Here is a 20,977-nt window from a genome sequence, read left to right on the forward strand (position 1 = left end):
ATTGACTAGCAATCGATTTGTAATTGATTGTCAAAATCGGCCATTATTTGCAACTAATTTCTTGTCGATTGATAATAATAACTGATTTTTGTAACTAATTGTAAATCAGTTGCTAAATTTTTTTCACCCAAAAAATTTACACCCAATTTTTTTTTATTTGTAACTGATTTGTGAATCAGTTGGTAACAGCAATTGATTTTTGTGATCGATTTTTCCTCCAAAAAATTCTCGCTCAATTTTTTATTTTCTTATTCTGATTTGCAGCTGGTTTGTAAATCAATTCCTAATAGCAACCAATTTTTGCTATTGATTTTTTCAGTCCAAAAATTTCTGCTTAATTTTTTTTTTAATTTTGTAATTGATTTGCGAATTGGTTGCTATTAGCAAACAATTTTGTAACCGATTTTCCACTCAAAAATTCTCACCATTTTTTGTTTTTTTTTTGTTAGCAACTGACTTTTGCAATCAATTAAAATTAGTTGCTGTTAGTAACCGATTTTGCAACCAATTGCGAATCGGTTGTAAAATTTTTTCTCTAAAAATTTTTTCTCAATTGTGGTTGATAATTCGCTTATATAAACTAATACTCATTTTCTTTCTCCATTACGCATTTTCTTCTCTCTTTCTTCTCTTTTTTCTCATTTTTTTAATTATTTTTTCGTCTCATCTTTTTTATTTATATTCTTTTCTTTTCTAACATATTTTCTCCATCATTTTTTCTTTCTCATCTATTTTCTTCATTTTTTTTCTCTTTCATTTTATTATTTTTCTTTTTCTTTCTCATGTATTTTCTTTTTTATCATCTCTTTCTTTCTTATCTATTTTCTTTTTCATCATATTTTATTTTATTCTCTATTTTCTTCATCATCTTTTTTTTTCTCATCTATTTTCTTCATCATCCTTTTCTTTCTCATCTTTTTTCTTTTTCATCTTCTTTTTCTTTCTCATATTTTTTATTTAATTTATTTTTCTTTGGCATAAAATAAAAATTTTTATACAAATATATTTTTTCTTATTAAATTATTTATAATATTAATTTTTAGTATTTTTTATAATATATATATGGTAATTTTTTTTAGTAATTTGTCTTATAAATATGTTTTTATATTTAATTTTTTGATAATAGTCAGTATTAGTAATTTTTTATAATATTTTTATATTAATTTTTAGTACTAATTTTCATTAATAATTTATTATTTTAGTAAATTTTGAAAATTTTATTTATTTGACTTTTTTATTTCTTATTTGAAAATTTAAATTTTTTTATAATTTTTTTAAAATTAGCAACTAACTTTTTAGTTGTTAAATTAGTTGTAAATAATAATTAATCTATAAAATAATTGTAAAATTATAAAATTAAAGCCAGCAAAATTGCTGATTGTGTCAACAGATTTTGATTGCTAAAGCGGTTGCTAGTAGCAACCGATAATTTTTTTACCAAAAGTTTTATTTTTTAAAATTTAATTAATTTGACAACCGATTTTATTATTAAGACTCATTGCAACCAAATGAATCAGTTGTTAAATTGATTAATAATCGATTTTAATAGATTAGCAATCAATTTGGTAAGTTGTAAGCTTATTATTATTTTTTTTATAGTTATAAAATTATGTTCTAGGTCCTTAGGATTTACATTTTGCTTGTAAATCAGAATGGTTTGTGAAAACGTCTGTCTTACTGGTTTACTGGTAACAAGGAAGAAAATAATGTGGAAGACATAAATTCAATTAAGCAAATCCAAATTGTATGGAATTTGTGTTTGAGGTGGTTGAGATGGCGAAAACACAATTTGTAAAATAATATTTTTTTAATTTAATAATAGAATAATTATATTAATTTAATATAAATTACATATCACTATCATTTTATAGGATTACTCGCTTCTCCGCAATTGCATTTACAAAACTTGTTAACTGTATTAATTTATATTAAGTTAGTATGATTTTAGCAAGTTTAAGTGTTTAATAATAATAATAATAATAATAATAATAATAATAATAATAATTCAAGTGCGTAATAGACAAAACTCAAATAGTTAATGTGTTTGATAATGTATTTGAACAAAATAGAGCAAAGAACATGAATTGAAATTCTTAAGTTTCATTCAATAGTAAAAATGAAAGAAGATGCGTTTTACAATTTTTTTTTTCTTCTTTATATACATGATCAGTAAAAGAAAAAATAAAAAAAAAGAACTAATCTATACCATTCATCTTAACTAATGCCACGGATTGCCAACATGGATTCCCAGTTGTGTTTCTCTTTGCCGCCATGTTATCCATCTTAACTAACACATGAAATAGCACAAAACAATCCTCTTCCATCTCTTCCTTCTATAACTTAAGTCTGTTTCCAAAACGCCCCGTTTCATTAACCTGCTCTTTTCTTTTGGATGTTGCACAGCATTTTATACTTTTTCTTCACTTCATTTTCCCAGTAACATAATCAATAATCTTTCATGTGATACCCCTTACCCATCTACAGTATAACCGAGTACGATATATCACATAGTGTACTTGAACACCCTATTTTATTTCAATCATTTTTATTCTTCCTTAATTTATTTTTATTCATAGTTATGAAGTACAATTTGTGAAATATAATTCATTTAAGTCATTAATTGAAATTATAAATTTATTTGAGGTTTCGCAAATTTTATAGAAAATCCGGCAAAGTACCGGCCAAAAACGGAGAAAACAGTTCTTCGGAACCTGTGAAAAACACTTTCAATATGTTTTTAATTATTTCCAAACTCCATTTTATCAATATAGTCTCAATATTTTTCAACAATATTTCCATTTCTCATTCATTCATTTCATATGATATCCATATACAAGTCATAAATAAATATTCAATTTTTCATTCATAAACACAAATTTTCACTATTTACATTAATACCAAAACACATTACAGAAGTCTCAATTACACATGAGAAAATAAAAGTTAATTACAAATACCAAAATGAAACCTAGTGTCCTATCAATGCACTGAAGTCGACGAGGTGATACGGACACTATGCAGAGCTGCAGATGGTCTCACCTAGTCTGTGGTCTACTGGGCTCTCTATCGGTCTCTCCAGAACCTACGCGTGGCAAAAATGCAACGCGCTAAGCAATAATGCTTAGTAGTGCCAATAATAGAATAAAAAAAAGAAATAACAGAAAATAAATATGCAGTGAATGTATTGATGTCTTATACAGACAGATTTTCGATAATTATATGTAGTCTTATTTATTTTGTACTTGTTACATTCATTATTTCATTAAATTTATCAATTTTCATTTTTGGTTGCCCGAGTAACCTATACTGGATGACTGGATTGGATAAACGGGTAAACTAGCACTGGGTACTAAGTACCTCGGGCCGTTACACCATCGGTTACATATGTATCTCCCGGTGTGCAACAAAACAGCTGATAAGCTATAATAAACATTATGCACAGGGCCAAGTATTATCATAATATCAGAATGGCTAAAAGCCATAAAATCACAGAATGGCATAATGCCATGTGCAGTATTGCTAACTGAACCCTATTGGCATACCAACCTATCCAAACCAATCTTACTAGGTGTACTAAGGCATATTACACTTTTAAATTTTACAATTCTTGAAATTTAAGTTTAAGTATAACTATTCATTTCATTAGTCAACTAAAATATTGACTTTTGCATAGACAATAGGTACATTAGTTCTATACTCTCAACATACCACATTTTGCATTCTAAAGTTATTAGTATTGGTTGCCAATACCATTTCTAAGCTTAGTGTTAGTTATTCACAATTTTCAGATTTTAAGCATTATGTTTACTGTTCCATTGATCATTTGTACAGTAGGAATTTGGTAAAGTTGTCTTCATGAAAGTTGTTCCTTATTATGTCTAGTTACATTTCTTTTTTTGAATCACTCCATTTAGAGTTTTGTAGCTCAAGTTATGGCCTAAACACCATAACTGGCCGGGTTGAAAATTTCCAAAATTTTCTGGACAGAACCAAATCTATAGTGTTTTGCACATTGACTGCAGATCAATTTTTGAATATGTTATGATCAAAATTTGGGTTTGGTTTCTTCATGGAAATTGTAGGTCTATGTTTCAAATTTATGCTAGTAAAATTTCAGATCAATTGGACCTTTCTACACTGAGTTATGACCAAATGAATAAATACTGTTCATTTGATCATTTTGCCCAGGCAGAATGCAAGTCACCCGGATTAAGGCAATTTTTTTGTCAACTTGATTTGGTTTTCTGGGCAGGGTTTGTTCACCAAAGTTGTACCATTATGTGTCTAGTTTCATGTTCAATTGGCCTTGCACCAATTGAACCTCTACAACTCCATTTATAGCTGCCCAAACCTGCTGGACTCACACTCAGTCCTGCAGGTCACCAAGGGCAGCACACCTCATTTCAACTCCAACACCCTTACTCACTTCAATTCCTTCTCACACACATTCAAATGCTCACTAATTGACCATTACAAGGTTAACATACCATTGCATGAGCAAACCCTAATGGTGTTCAAATGTTCAATTTTTTTCATGTTCATACACGCATAATCTTTGCATTTCACTTACACAACTATGTTCAATTACTCATTTAATACCAAGGGCTGCTCATCACCACTTTGCTATCAAGTAAAATCACCAAACCATAACCAACCCTAGCTGTCGAAATTTGTAGGGTGCATACACACACATGTTTATTTTATTTTCTTATAATTCCTACACAATTCATGCTATTAAACATGAACTAAACCAAAAATGGTAAGAGTTAGACACTAACCTTGTTGGAGCTGAATTTCTCCCTTCACAAACTTCAGTTTCTTGGCTTTTCTTGGCAGCCAAACATCTTGCCAAGTTGTATAAACAAGTTTTGTTGAAGTGAACTTAAGGTTTAGTAGAGTAGAATTAAGGTTTGGAAGAGGTGAGGAAACTTCTTCAATGGAGATAGGGGAATGGCAGCCGACTGGTTTGGGAAAGACAATCTGAAGTTCTTTTATTTTTTTTTTTTCAATTTAATGAGGCTTTATCCTTTTAATTAGCTTGGCAATTTCCCATTGGTTTGAATTTTATTTGTTGTAATTTTTAATTCATGCATTATGACATCATTACTTAGGTAATAATTCCACTTAAATTTTCATTTTCTTTTCTCCTTTCTTTCTACTCATTTTCAATTTAATTTTTAGCAATATTTATTCACATTTTATGTCATAATAATTATTTACTTAACTGGACAAGTCGGCCAAAAATCATCTCTGAATACGAAATGACCAAAATACCCTTCGTTTGGCTTAACAGACCAAAATTATCTGTACCGATTGAAAAAAATTTTTAAGCATTTTCTTGGCATTCTAATGCCTTAGAAACCTCAATGACCCTTCTCTAGAGTCCCAAAAATTATTTTATGAATTTTCCCCCAAGTCTAGGGTTCCTAGTTGCGAGAACCGCAATTTCCCACTAGGTTACCCATCGCTAGGGCACCAGCTCATTTAACTTGGTTGTATTTTATTTCTAAAATTTTTTCTAAATTTTTCTTATTAATATTTGAGTTAATTATGATTCCTCACTTTAGTTTAAATATTTTTCCTGACGTTCTAGCTATCCGGGCTGACACCGGTCACCGAAACAGTAGAATGTACGGAATTGCTACAGTGAGGGTGTTACAACTCTTTCCCTCTAATTTAAATTTCGTCCTCGAAATTTACCTGATGCAAACAGTTGAGGGAACTGTTGCCTCATTGTCTCTTCACTTTCTCAAGTTGCCTCCTCGGTGTTGTGGTGCCTCCAAAGCACTTTCACCAGTGGAATCTGCTTATTCCTCAACTCTTTCACTTCCTGAGCAAGGATCCGTATGGGTTCTTCTTCACATATCAAATCCAGTTGTACTTCAATTTCTTCCATGGAGATGACATGTGAAGGATCTGAGCGGTATCTTCTTAGCATAGATACATGGAACACATTGTGGATCTTATCCAGCTCTGGTGGTAAAGCTAGCCTGTAGGCCATTGGACCTACACGTTCAATGACTTCATATGGGCCAATGAACCTAGGGCTTAACTTACCTTTTCTTCCAAACCTCAGTACCTTTTTCCATGATGACACCTTAAGAAACACTTTGTTGCCAACCGCATATTCTATTTCTTTTCTCTTCAGGTCGGCATAGGATTTTTGTCTGTCTGAGGCAACCTTCAGATTGGCTTTGATTAGTTTTACTTTCTCCTCAGTCTGTTTCACTAGGTCTGGCCCTACCAGTTTATCTTCACCCAATTCAGTCCAGCACACTGGAGTTCTACATTTCCTCTCATACAGTGCTTCATATGGGGCCATTTGGATGTTAGCTTGGTAGCTATTGTTGTATGCAAATTCTGCCAGTGGGAGGTATCTATCCCAACTTCCCTCAAACTCAATGACACAACTACTCAGCATATCCTCAAGGACCTGACATATATTTCATGTTATTATTATCATTTCAGTTCAATATTTGTATTAGTTCAATTGGTTTCAATTGTTTACCTGGATTACTCTTTATGATTGGCATCCATCTGAGGATGGAAAGCTGTGCTGAAGTGGAGTTGTGTACCCAAGGATTCATGCAACTTCTTCCAAAATCTCAATGTAAACTTTGGGTCTTGATCAGATATGATGGAAAGTGAAATTCCATGCAGTCTAACTATCTCACTAATATACAATTCTGCTAACTTCTCCAGTGAGTAGTCAGTCCTAACTGACAGAAAGTGTGATGACTTCGTCAATCTATCTACTATCACCTATACTGCATCATGCTTCTTCTGGTTGAAAGGTAGACCACTTACAAAATCCATGGTGACCCAATCTCATTTCCATTCAGGTATGCGTATAGGTTGTAGCAAACCCGATGGAACTTAATGTTCTGCCTTGACTTGCTGACATGTCAAGCATTTAGTCACATAGTCAGCTATGTCCTTCGTCATACCAGGCCACCAATACTGAAGCTTCAGATCATGATATATTTTTGTACTTCCTGGGTGCATAGCATAAACACTGGTGTGTGTCGCTTTCAGAATATTGGCTTTTAATTCCCCATTATCTGGTACACATACTCTTCCTATATAGTACAGACACCCATCTGCTTTCACCTCATAATCAGTTACTTTCCCCTCTGAGATTTTACTCACAATCGTCATTAATTTCTCATCCACCTTTTGCCCATCTAAAATCTGCTGTAGCAGGTTTGGCCTCACTTGCAACTTAGTCAAAATAGCTCCATCTCAAGCCAAGGATAGATGGGCATTCAATAATCTCAAAGCTGTGATGTATTTTCTGCTCCAAGCATCGGCAACTACATTCGCCTTCCCAGGATGGTAATCAATCACACAATCGTAGTCCTTCAGGAACTCAATCCATCGCCTCTGTCTGAGGTTGAGCTCCTTTTAGGTTGGCAAGTATTTCAGACTTTTGTGGTCTGTGTAAATGTAGCACTTTTCACCATACAAGTAGTGCCTCCATATCTTTAGTGCGAAGATAATTGCTACAAGTTTTAGATCATGGGTAGGGTAATTCTGTTCATATGGCCTTAGCTGCCTGGATGCATAGGCGACCACCTTCCCCTCTTGCATCAATACACACCCTAACCCATTATGAGAGGCATCACTGTAGACCACAAAGTCCTTTTCCGACACTGGCTATGTTAACAGTGGTGCCTCTATCAACATAGCCTTCAACTTCTAAAAACTGGCCTGACACTTGTCATTCCAGTCAAATCTAACATTCTTGTGTAACAACTTGGTCATTGGAGCAGCTATTAAAGAAAATCCATTAACAAATCTTCTGTAATACCCAGCTAGCCTCAAGAAACTTCTGACCTCAGTTGTATTCCTAGGAGGCTTCCATTTCATCACTGCTTCTATTTTCTTGGGATCCATTCTAATCCCATCAGCTGACACTATATGTCCAAGGAATGCAATTTTATTCAACCAGAAGTCACACTTGGACAACTTAGCATACAGCTCCCTTTCTCGTAGGGTTTGCAGAACAATCCTCAAATGCTCATCATGTTCTTCCCTGGTCTTGGAATACACCAAAATATCATCAATAAAGACCACTATGAATTGATCTAGGTATGGATGGAAGATATGGTTCATAAGGTCCATGAATGCTGTTGGTGCATTTGTTAGGCCAAAGGGCATCACTAGAAACTCATAATGCCCATACCGGGTCCTGAATGCAGTCTTTGGCACATCTGCCAGTGGGAGGTATCTATCCCAACTTCCCTCAAACTCAATGACACAACTCCTCAGCATATCCTCAAGGACCTGACATATATTTCATGTTATTATTATCATTTCAGTTCAATATTTGTATTAGTTCAATTGGTTTCAATTGTTTACCTGGATTACTCTTTATGATTGGCATCCATTTGAGGATGGAAAGCTGTGTTGAAGTGGAGTTGTGTACCCAAGGATTCATGCAACTTCTTCCAAAATCTCAATGTAAACTTTGGGTCTCGATCAAATATGATGGAAAGTGAAATTCCATGCAGTCTAACTATCTCACTAATATACAATTCTGCTAACTTCTCCAGTGAGTAGTCAGTCCTAACTGACAGAAAGTGTGATGACTTCGTCAATCTATCTACTATCACCTATACTGCATCATGCTTCTTCTGGTTGAAAGGTAGACCACTTACAAAATCCATGGTGACCCAATCCCATTTCCATTCAGGTATGCGTATAGGTTGTAGCAAACCCGTTGGAACTTGATGTTCTGCCTTGACTTGCTGACATGTCAAGCATTTAGTCACATAGTCAGCTATGTCCTTCTTTATACCAGGCCACCAATACTGAAGCTTCAGATCATGATATATTTTTGTACTTCCTGAGTGCATAGCATAAACACTGGTGTGTGCCGCTTTCAGAATATTGGCTTTCAATTCCCCATTATCTGGTACACATACTCTTCCTATATAGTATAGACACCCATCTGCTTTCACCTCATAATCAGTTACTTTCCCCTCTGAGATTTTACTCACAATCGTCATTAATTTCTCATCCACCTTTTGCCCATCTAAAATCTGCTATAGTAGGTTTGGCCTCACTTGCAACTCAGTCAAAATAGCTCCATCTCGAGCCAAGGATAGATGGGCATTCAATAATCTCAAAGCTGTGATGTATTTTCTGCTCAAAGCATCGGCAACTACATTCGCCTTCCCAGGATGGTAATCAATCACACAATCATAGTCCTTCAGGAACTCAATCCATCTCCTCTGTCTGAGGTTGAGCTCCTTTTAGGTTGGCAAGTATTTCAGACTTTTGTGGTCTGTGTAAATGTAGCACTTTTCACCATACAAGTAGTGCCTCCATATCTTTAGTGCGAAGATAATTGCTACAAGTTCTAGATCATGGGTAGGGTAATTCTGTTCATATGGCCTTAGCTGCCTGGATGCATAGGCGACCACCTTCCCCTCTTGTATCAATACACACCCTAACCCATTATGAGAGGTATCACTGTAGACCACAAAGTCCTTTTCCGACACTAGCTATGTTAACAGTGGTGCCTCTATCAACATAGCCTTCAACTTCTAAAAACTGGCCTGACACTTGTTATTCCAGTCAAATCTAACATTCTTGTGTAACAACTTGGTCATTGGAGCAGCTATTAAAGAAAATCCATTCACAAATCTTCTGTAATACCCAGTTAGCCTCAAGAAACTTCTGACCTCAGTTGTATTCCTGGGAGACTTCCATTTCATCACTGCTTCTATTTTCTTGGGATCCATTCTAATCCCATCAGCTGACACTATATGTCCAAGGAATGCAATTTTATTCAACCAGAAGTCACACTTGGACAACTTAGCATACAGCTCCTTTTCTCGTAGGGTTTGCAGAACAATCCTCAAATGCTCATCATGTTCTTCCCTGGTCTTGGAATACACCAAAATATCATCAATAAAGACCACTATGAATTGATCTAGGTATGGATGGAAGATATGGTTCATAAGGTCCATGAATACTATTGGTGCATTTGTTAGGCCAAAGGGCATCACTAGAAACTCATAATGCCCATACCGGGTCCTGAATGTAGTCTTTGGCACATCTGCATTCTTCACCCTCAGCTGATGATACCCTGACCTGAGATCAATTTTGGAAAATACTCTTGGTCCCTTCAACTGATCAAACAGATCATCAATTCTAGGCAACAGATACTTATTCTTTACAGTCACTTTATTCAACTGCTGGAAATCGATGCACAACCTCAAAGTCCCATCATTCTTTTTCACAAACAGCACTGGAGCTCCCCATGGTGACACACTGGGGCGTATGAACCCCTTATCCAGTAACTCCTGTAATTGGATTTTCAGTTCCTTCAATTCTGTGGGTGCCATCCTATAAGGAGCAATAGAGATTGGTGCTGTACTCGGCAGTATTTCAATAGCAAATTCAACTTCCCTTTCTGGTGGCAAGCCAGACAATTCTTCAGGGAACACATCTGGGAAGTCTCTTACTGTGGGTATGTCACATAAATCTGGCTTAGCCTGCTTAGTATCCACCACATGTGCTAGGTAGGCTTCACAGCCTTTTCTCATCAGTTTTCTTGCAATTGTGGCTGAGATGACATTGGACAAGAAATCTGTCATTTCCCCCACAACTGTAATCTCATTACTCTCAGGAGTTTTCAATGAGATCCTCTTCAACTTACAATCAACTATTGCTTGATGACGTTACAACCAGTCCATTCCCAAAATCAGGTCAAACTCATGGAAAGACAACTCAATTAGGTCTGCCTAGAATTTATACCCTTGAATCCTTAACGGGCAACCCTTGTATACTTTTTTTACCACTACACTGTGGCCCAATGGATTAGTGACCAGAATGTCTTGGTCACTCTCCCCTACTAATATACCTCTTTCTATGGGTAAGTTGATGCAGATGTATGAATGAGTGGATCCTGGATCCACCAATGCATGCATAGATGTATTGTAGAGGGAGAACGTACCCCTGATGACGTCCAGGGCTTCTTGCTCCTCCTGAGCTCTTATGGCATAGGCTCTGGCAGGTGCTCTGACCTCTGGTCTCTCTGCTGGCTCAGATGCAGGTCTCTGTGATGGTCCCACTGCCTCAGATTTGTCAGATTTCCTACCCCTTTGTGGTGCAGGAGCAGGTCTATTTGCTTGTGTTGGAGCAGGTGTAGCAGTTATACGTGGATAGTTCCTTAACTAATGCTCTGTTGACCCACACCTTAAGCAGGCACCCGTCACTCTCCAACACTCCCCCTTATGCCACTTCAAGCAATGCGGACATACAGAAGATGCTGGAGCTGGTCTCCTGAACCCCGTCCCTAGAGAGCTGCCCATTGTTGGTGTGGACTGACCTCTCCTACGGGTGAACTGTGGCACAGGCCTGGGGTGACCACGACCTTGAGGTTGGCTTGAACCACTGCGAGTAGACCTTTGAACTTCTTCCCAGGTGCATGACATGAGCTAGACTAACCTGGGCCCCTCTTCTGCTGTCTCTCTCTTATAGTCTGCTCACTTATTCTAACTTTCTCAACTTTTAATGCAACTTCCACTAACTTGGTGAAGTCTGTGATTCCCAAGGTAGTAATCATTATCTTTATATTGTCATTTAATCCCTCTTCAAATCTTTTACACCTCTCGACTTCATTTGGGACTATCTCCCTTCCATAACGACTCAGTCTGACAAATTCTTTTTCATACTCGGCCACTGTCAGTTGTCTCTGCTTCAGGTTAATGAACTCTCTTCTTCTCTATTTTAGGCATACACTACTCACATATTTCTTCTTGAATTCTGAGAGGAAGAGGTCCCAAGTTATTAATTCTGGCTGCACTTCACTAGACACTGTATCTCACCATTGGTAGGCATCATCTTGCAACAGAGATACAGCAGCTTCTAGATTTTACTCTGGAGTATAGTGGAGTTGTTTTAAAACTCTCCCTGTTCTGTTCAACCAGTTTTCGACTGCAACAGAATCATCTTCTCTCTTACCAAAGAAATCCACTGCTCCAAATTTTCTTAATCTTTCCAGATATGATTTCTACTGTGGAGGTGGTGGTGGTGGTAGCATTACCATAGCCATTTGTTTGAAAAACTCGGCCATTTGCTGGAACATGGGCTGTGGAGGCTGAGCATGCTCTGCTGAAGCTGGTGGAGCAGGTTCTCCCCTACCCCCAGTCTCAGCTGCTGCAAGTGGAGCATGACTCTCCACTTCCTCCTCAACTGCCTTCCGTGATGTGGGGTTCATATCCTAATCAAAATAACAAAGACAAACAGATCTGCATTAGTGTCACCTCAACTCTTACAGATGCAATGCATGGTATGGACTCGATCTAGACCCAGAAACGCCTAAACCGTGCTCTGATACCACTAAATATGACACCCCTTACCCATCTACAGTATAGCCGAGTAAGATATGTCACACAGTGAACCTGAACACCCTATTTTATTTCAATCATTTTTATTCTTCCTTAATTTATTGTTATTCATAGTTATGAAGTACCATTTGTGAAATATAATTTATTTAACTCATTAATTGAAATTATAAATTTATTTGAGGTTCTACAAATTTTATAGAAAATCCGGCAGAGTACCGGCTAAAAACGAAGAAAACAGTTTTTCGAAACCTGTGAAAAACACTTCCAACATGTTTTCAATTATTTCAAAACTCCATTTCATCAATATAGTCTCAATATGTTTCAATAATATTTCCATTTCTCATTCATTCATTTTACATGATATTCATATACAAGTCATAAATAAATATTCAATTTTTCATTCATAAACACAAATTTCCACTATTTACATTAATACCAAAATACATTACATAAGTCTCATTTACACGTGAAAAAATAAAAGTAATTATAAAATACCAAAATGAAACCTAGTGTCCTACCAATGCACTGAAGTTGATGAGGTGACACGGACACTATACAGAGCTGCAGATGGTCTCACCCAGTTTGTGGTCTACTGGGCTCTCTATCGGTCTCTCCAGAACCTACGCATGGCAAAAATGCAACGCTCTAAGCAATAATGCTTAGTGGTGCCAATAATAGAATAAAAAAAAGAAATAACAGAAAATAAATATGCAGTGAATGTATTGATGTCTTATGCAGATAGATTTTCGATAATTATATGTAGTCTTATTTATTTTGTACTTGTTACATTCATTATTTCATTAAATTTATCAATTTTCATTTTTGGTTGCCGAGTAACCTATATTAGATGACTGGACTAGATAAATGGATAACCTGGCACTAGGTACTAAGTACCTAGGGTCGTCACACCATCGGTCACATATGTATCTCCCGGTGTGCAACAGAACAGCTGATAAGCTGTAATAAACATTAGGCACAGGGCCAAGTATCATCATAATATCATAATGGCTAAAAGCCATAAAATCACAGAATAGCATAATGCCATGTGCAGTACTGCTAACTGAACCCTATTGGCATGCCAACTTATCCAAACCAATCTTGCTAGGTGTACTAGGGCATATTACACTTTTAAATTTTACAATTCTTGAAATTTAAGTTTAAGTGTTACTATTCATTTCATTAGTCAACTAAAATGTTAACTTTTGCATAGACAATAGGTACATTGGTTCTAATACTCCCAACATACCACATTTTGCATTCTAAAGTTGTTGGTATTAGTTGCCAATACCATTTCTAAGCTTAGTGTTAGTTATTCACAATTTTCAGATTTTAAGCATTATGTTTACTGTTTCATTGGTCATTTGTACAGTAGGAATTTGGTAAAGTTATCTTCATGAAAGTTGTTCCTTATTGTGTCTAGTTACATTTCCTTTTTCGAATCACTATATTTGGAGTTTTGTAGCTCAAGTTATGGCCTAAACACCATAACTGGCCGGATTGCAAACTTCTAGAATTTTCTGGACAGAACCAAATCTATAGTGTTTTGTATATTGACTGCAGGTCAATTTTTGAACATGTTATGATCAAAATTTGGGTTTAGTTTCTTTATAAAAGTTGTAGGTCTATGTTTCAGTTTTCTGTTGGTAAAATTTCAGGTCAATTGGACCTTTCTACATTGAGTTATGAAGAAATGAATAAATACTACTCATTTGGTCATTTTGCCCAGGCAGAATACAAGTCACCCAGATTAGGGCAATTTTTTGGTCAACTTGGTTTGATTTTCTGGGCAGGGTTTCTTCACCAAAGTTGTGCCATTATGTGTTTAGTTTCATGTCCAATTGGCCTTGCACCAATTGAATCTCTGCAACTCCATTTATAGCTGCCCAAACCTGCTGGACTCACACCCAATCCTGTAGTTCACCAAGGGCAGCACATCTCATTTCAACTCCAACACCCTTACTCACTTCAATTCCTTCTCACACACATTTAAATGCTCACTAATTGGCCATTATAAGGTTAACATACCATTGCATGAGCAAACCCTAATGGTGTTCAAATGTCCAATTTTTTTCATGTTCATATATGCATAATCTTTGCATTTCACTTACACAACTATGTTCAATCACTCATTTAATACCAAAGGCTGCTTATCACCACTTACCAAACCATAACTAACCCTAGCTACTGAAATTTGTAGGGTGCACACACACATATATTTATTTTATTTTCTTATAATTCCTACGCAATTCATGCCATTAAACATGAACTAAAGCAAAAATGGTAAGAGTTAGACACTAACCTTGTTGGAGCTGAATTTCTCCCTTAACAAACTTCAGTTTCTTGGCTTTTCTTCATAGCCAAACACCTTACCAAGTTGTATAGACAAGTTTTGTTAAAGTGGACTTAAGGTTTAGTGGAGTAGAATCAAGGTTTGGAAGAGGTGAGGAAACTTCTTCAATGGAGAAAGGTGAATGGCAGCCAACTGGTTTGGGGAAGACAATCTGAAGTTCTTTTATTTTTTTTTTCAATTTAATGAGGCTTTATCCTTTTAATTAGCTTGGAAATTTCCCATTGGTTTGAATTTTATTTGTTGTAATTTTTAATTCATGCATTATGACATCATTGCTTAGGTAATAATTCTACTTAAATTTTCATTTTCTTTTCTTCTTTCTTTTTACTTATTTTCAATTTAATTTTTAGCAATATTTATTCATATTTTATGTCATAATAATTATTTACTTAACTGGACAAGTCAGCCAAAAATCATCTCTGAAGACGAAATGACCAAAATGCACTCCATTTGGCTTAACAGACCAAAATTGTCTGTACAGATTGAAAAGTTTTTCTAATCATTTTCTTGGCATTCTAATGCCTTAGAAACCTCAATGACCCTTCTCTGAAGTTCCAAAAATTATTTTATGAATTTTACCCCCGGTCTAGGGCTTCTAGTTGTGAGAACCGCAACTTCCCACTAGGTTACTGATCGCTAGGGCACCGGCTCATTTAACTTGGTTGTATTTTATTTCTAAAATTTTTCCTAAGTTTTTCTTATTAATATTTGAGTTAGTTATGGTTCCTCACTTTAGTTTAAATATTTTTTCTGACGTTCTAGCTGTCCGGACTGACACCGATCACCGGAACAGTAGAATGTACGAAATTGCTACAGTGAGGGTGTTACATTTCATCCCCCCCCCCTCCCCTCAAGCTGGAGATGGGGAAAAGTCTACCATTCCAGCTTGGAAATAAATGATGAAAAGAAGGGAGTAGTGAGGCACTTTGTAAAAATGTCTGCTAGTTAAGCTTTGGAGATGAGATGAGCAGGTTTAATGAACCCTTTCACTAACTGATCACGCACAAGATGGCAATCAATATCCAAGTGCTTGGTCCTTTCATGGAAGACTAGGTTCGCTGCAATATGTAATGCAGCTTTTTTGTCGTAGTATAATGGTATAGGTAAAAGCAAAGGAATGTGGAATTCCTTTAAAAGATAGGATAACCATTGAAGTTCACATACCGTAGAGGCCATGCTACGATATCCAGCCTCAGCAGTAGATCGACTAACTGTACTCTGCTTCTTTGATTTGTAGAAAACCAAGGCTTGTCCTAGGAAAATACAGAAGCCCATGATCAATTTGCGAGAATCAATACAAGCAGCCCAATCCAAGTCACAATAAGCAGTAAGAGACAGAGTATTTATAGCTGGGAAGAAAATACCCCGTGTAGGATAGCCTTTAAGGAACTTGAGAATATGCATAGAGGCATCCCAATGTGGCTGCCATGGATGCTGTATAAATTGACTCAGTTTGTGGACAACAAAAGTAACACCAGGGTGTGTTGAATTCAAGTACAAGAGACGTCCAACTAGCCTTCGATATTTCTCAGGTTCTTAAAGAAGCTGGCCATCATCAGAAGATAATTTTAATCCACGAGGAAGTGGAACAGTAGCTGCTTTAGCATTAGACATGCCCGCATCATGCACAATAATAAGGATATACTTACGCTGATTCAAAAACATACTAGAAGAAGATCTAATTCTAAACCAAGGAAGAACTTGGCATACCCAAGATCCTTAATGGTGAATTTCTGGTCAAGAAATTATTTTATAGCAATTATATCAGCCTCGTATGCACTTGTAAAAAGGACATCATCAACATATACAATGAGTGCTTGAAAGGTAGAAGCTGATCCTTTTGTAAATAAACAGTGATCATATGCAGATTGTATAAACCCAAATTGAACTAACTGGGTAGTAAATTCCTTGTTCCACTGTTGGCCAGCCTGTTTAAGGCTGTAAAGTGACTTTCTAAGTTTACATACTTGACCAGAATGGGCTTTAGAGTAACCCTGGGGAGGAATCATGTACAAATCTTCATTTATGTAGCCATGTAAGTAGGCGTTATTTATGTCAAGTTGATGTACTGAGTAAGATTTGGCAACAGCTACTGCTAAGAATAAACAGACAGTAACCAATTTTGTGACAGGATCTGTGTAATCAATCCCTTCCAGCTGGTTGCAACCCTTGGCTACAAGTCTGGCCTTAAACTTATCAACAGTACCATCTTGCTTATACTTTATCCGATATACTCACTTCGACACAATTGGCTTTTTGTGAGCAGGATAAGGAAATAGTTCCCAAGTCTGATTTCGTTTAAAGGCATCCAATTCAAGTTTTATAGCCTCTTGCCGCTTAGGATCATCTTTAGCTTGGTTATATGAAGCTGGTTCTCGGGAAGAAGTAATATTGGCAACAAATTGAGAATAAGCAGGTGAGTACTTAACATTAGTAACAATTAGAGAAGAATGAATTGTATGATCAGTAATGGACATTGGAGCATGAGGAGACTCAACACAGGCAACAAAATCAGATAGCCATGAAGGTTTTATGGGACTCTAGTGGACCTGCGAGGAGGAATGGACGATGCTGGGATAGGACCGTAAGATACAGATGGAGGTGATTGAGACACAGAAGAAAAGTGAGAATTATTATGAGAGACCAAGACTAGAGAAGGTTGGACAGGACTCGATGGAGAAATGGATGGCGAAGAAGGAGTAGTAGGGATATCAAATGGAATGGGTAAAGGACAACTAGGAGAAGTATTGGAAGTGTCATTGAGAAATGGAAACGTTGTTTCATAAAACTGGACATCACGAGAAATACAAATAGTTTTACTTTCAAGATTATACAATTTGAATGCTTTGTGGCTAGGTACACTTCCCAAATAGATGCACTTGATTGCTCTAGGTGCAAACTTTGGTTTATAAGGTTTGACATTAGTTGCATAACACAGGCTACCAAACACATTTAAAAGGGAGTAATCAGGAGATTTGTGATACAGGAGCTCAGATGGTGTTTTCCACTTAAGGACAGAAGATGGTAGCTTATTTATGAGGTGTGTAGCATGTAAGATGGCTTCACCCCAAAACTTGATAGGTAACCCAGACTAAAATAAAAGTGCTCTAGCAACTTGTAACAAGTGCTTATGTTTGCGTTCCACTACCTCATTCTGTTGAGGAGAATATACATAAGATTTTTGGTGAACTATCCCATTTATAGAAAATAACTTATAGCAATTTTGATTAATGAACTCACTGCCATGGTCAGTTCGAATAGTTTTAATGGAGGTTTGGAACTGATTTTGTATTAATGATAGAAAATTGGACAACAATTGACAGACTTGGTGTTTATATCACACCTTATCCCTCTGTAAGGCATAACATGATCCCGTAGAATACCTAATGAACTATCGAACTTCACCTATAGATAACTCATTAAGTACCCTACAAGGGATTTTAAAACCATTTTCTTAATTTTTAAAAGTGGTGAGCATTTTCTTACATTTAATAGAAGTTTAAAAACTAGTTCAAATTTTTGTCCATTTTATTTTTACGCAAATTTTTGGAAAAATTTCGGCACAGTGCCGTCTGTATTTTAAGAAAACAATTCTTCAAAAACTTGTAAAAACACTTCCTATAATTCTTTCCATTCAAATCCATCACTACTACAACAAACTCAACATCAATTTTTCCCAAACTCCAAAATTCAAAATAATTCTCATATCAATTGTCTTCAAAATATATCACTAAATAACTCCATTCATTTTTCATTAAAGTAAAATCAAATTACATTCATCATCCAAAATATACATGAGAAAATCCAAACTAATATTATTACAAACTCTATACAACTGCTCAAAGCCAATTTATATATGTACATACGGTTACATACAAAAATATAAACATTACATTCAGGGTATAAAATTATACCCGATAAAACTTCAGGGATGTGGCTCCAAGATCCTCAGCAGCTCACTCTGTTGCTGCTCTAGTCTCTATATCTGTGACAGCAATAACAGCCATCGCTGAGTACTATAACTCAGTGATGCACAACATACTAAACAACATTTATGCATAATTCAAAACACGTTTATTCAAGTACAATATAAAAAATGAAAGACAGATACAAAATATGATTTATAAACTTTTAATCCAAACAATTTCATTTAGGAAATCTCAAAACAATTTCATAAAAATACACAGTTATATCATGTCATTCGAAACAATATTCATCTCAATAGCCAAAGGCTTATGAGAAAACACAAGGCTAGCTAGCTCAATCTATGGGTACCCATTCAAATTTCTTCCTCTACTGGCACACACCTCAACACTTCAGCCAGAGAGGGAATCAAAATTCAAAACTAATTTCTCCCACTAGTCATGCTAGTGAGACATTCAAATATATGGTCATGACACTGTGGTTTCAAAACTATCTTATCAATTTGCCAAACATTTATTGACAATTAAATCACATATCATCAAATTTTCAACAATTTAGATCAAAAGTATAGTGTACATTTCAATCATTATTTTGCAATATAAATAAACCACAAATCGTTTCATGCACTTTGCAAAGAAATTATAAAGAATATTTATGTTATGCACAAACCTTATACGAGTCGCCTCTTGGCCTTGACTTAATGCTTCGGGTTCTTTCCCGGTATTCTTTTCCACTGAAACACACAATTTTACAGTATTTCAGTACCATAAATTATCATAAGTCCAAAAATAATTTCAAATCTAACTTTATTATGCTTAATTTTACGTTCTTTGAAATTTGTATTTCGGAGTTACTATTCAAGTCAATTTGTTGACTTTCTAATGCTTAATAGGTATAAGAATTCTAATTTCACTTACATACCACATTTTGGTTACCTAACTTGTTGGTTTTGGTTGTTTTCCTCAAATCTTAAGTCTCTTAGGTGAAGTTCCAAAATTTCAGATTTGGTGCCTTATTTTGCACTATTCCATTGGTCATGTTGCTATGGTAATTTGGCTAAGTTTTCTCCATAGAAGCTGTTCCTTATTGTCTTAACTTTATTTCTGTTTTTGAATCACTCCATTTGGAGTTTTTTAGCCCTAGTTATGGCCATTTGAACATGGGTAGCCAGATTTAGTGTTACTCAGAATTCTGGGCATTTACTGGTTAATGGCAGTTTTTGTGGGTTGACTGCAGGTGAGTTTTTGGATAGTTTATGGTCAAATTTTAGGTTTGTTTTCTTCATAAAAGTTGTAGGGATATGTCTCAGCTTTCTTTTGGTCTAAAATTCAAGTCATTTGGACCTTCCTAGACCAAGTTATGGTCATTTACATAACTAATGTTCATTTGGTCATTTTTGTACAGGTCAGTTTGCCTAATTCCGAATTTGGCCTAATTGTTCACTAAGTTATGGTCACTTTATGGGCATGATCCTAAATGAAAAATGTGTCATTTTGTGTCTAGTTTCATTCTCAATTTTCCTCACACCAATTGGGTTAGTAAATTTTCAGTTTTGGTCCCTGAAAGGGACCTAGGTCATGCTACCTGTAGATTGACCTTCACCGATCCGAATTGGAACTTGGTTCCAACAATTCATACACATTACAAATGGTCATAATTAACCATTTCTCAACTCAAATAAGATCAATAACATCATTTGGCTAATTCTCAAAATTTTCTTTAATTTTTCACATGTTCAAAACCCTAGCTACACATAAAGTTCAATCTAATGCATTTCAAAGTATACATTCATGATCCACACACCTAATTTACCTCAAATAACCATTCAAAACCATCAAACTCATTCATATCAAACCCTAATCCTAGCTGGACGAATTTTTATTTGATCCCTCAACAATTGTTTTGTTATGATTTTAAGTTACTTTCAAAGTTAATTAAACTAAAACATAAACATTTAACTAAAATTTTCAAGTTTAGATTACTAACCTCAAACTTTGATTTTCAATATCTCCAAATCTTCTAATTTCTTCTTTATTTTTGTTCTCAATAAGCTTGCCAAGATCCAACAACAAGATTTATATAAGAAAATTATGGGATTTATGGGGTTGATTCAAGCTTTGAAAGCTTGAATTTCATGGCTATGGAGGAAACTAAGGAGAGAAGAGAGAGGGAGGAGAGATGGAGGGCTAATGAAGAAGAAACTCTTTTTTTTTTTTTTTTGCATTTTTTTCTAACTTTATTAATAAATAATTATCCATAATTTCAAATTTTTAAATATTAGGTTTATTACATCTTGCTTATGTCATGCATGATGCAAATAAACTTTTTCTTTTCTTTTTTT

Source organism: Hevea brasiliensis, chromosome 4 (genome assembly GCF_030052815.1).
Source record: "Hevea brasiliensis isolate MT/VB/25A 57/8 chromosome 4, ASM3005281v1, whole genome shotgun sequence".
Classification (NCBI taxonomy): Eukaryota; Viridiplantae; Streptophyta; class Magnoliopsida; order Malpighiales; family Euphorbiaceae; genus Hevea; species Hevea brasiliensis.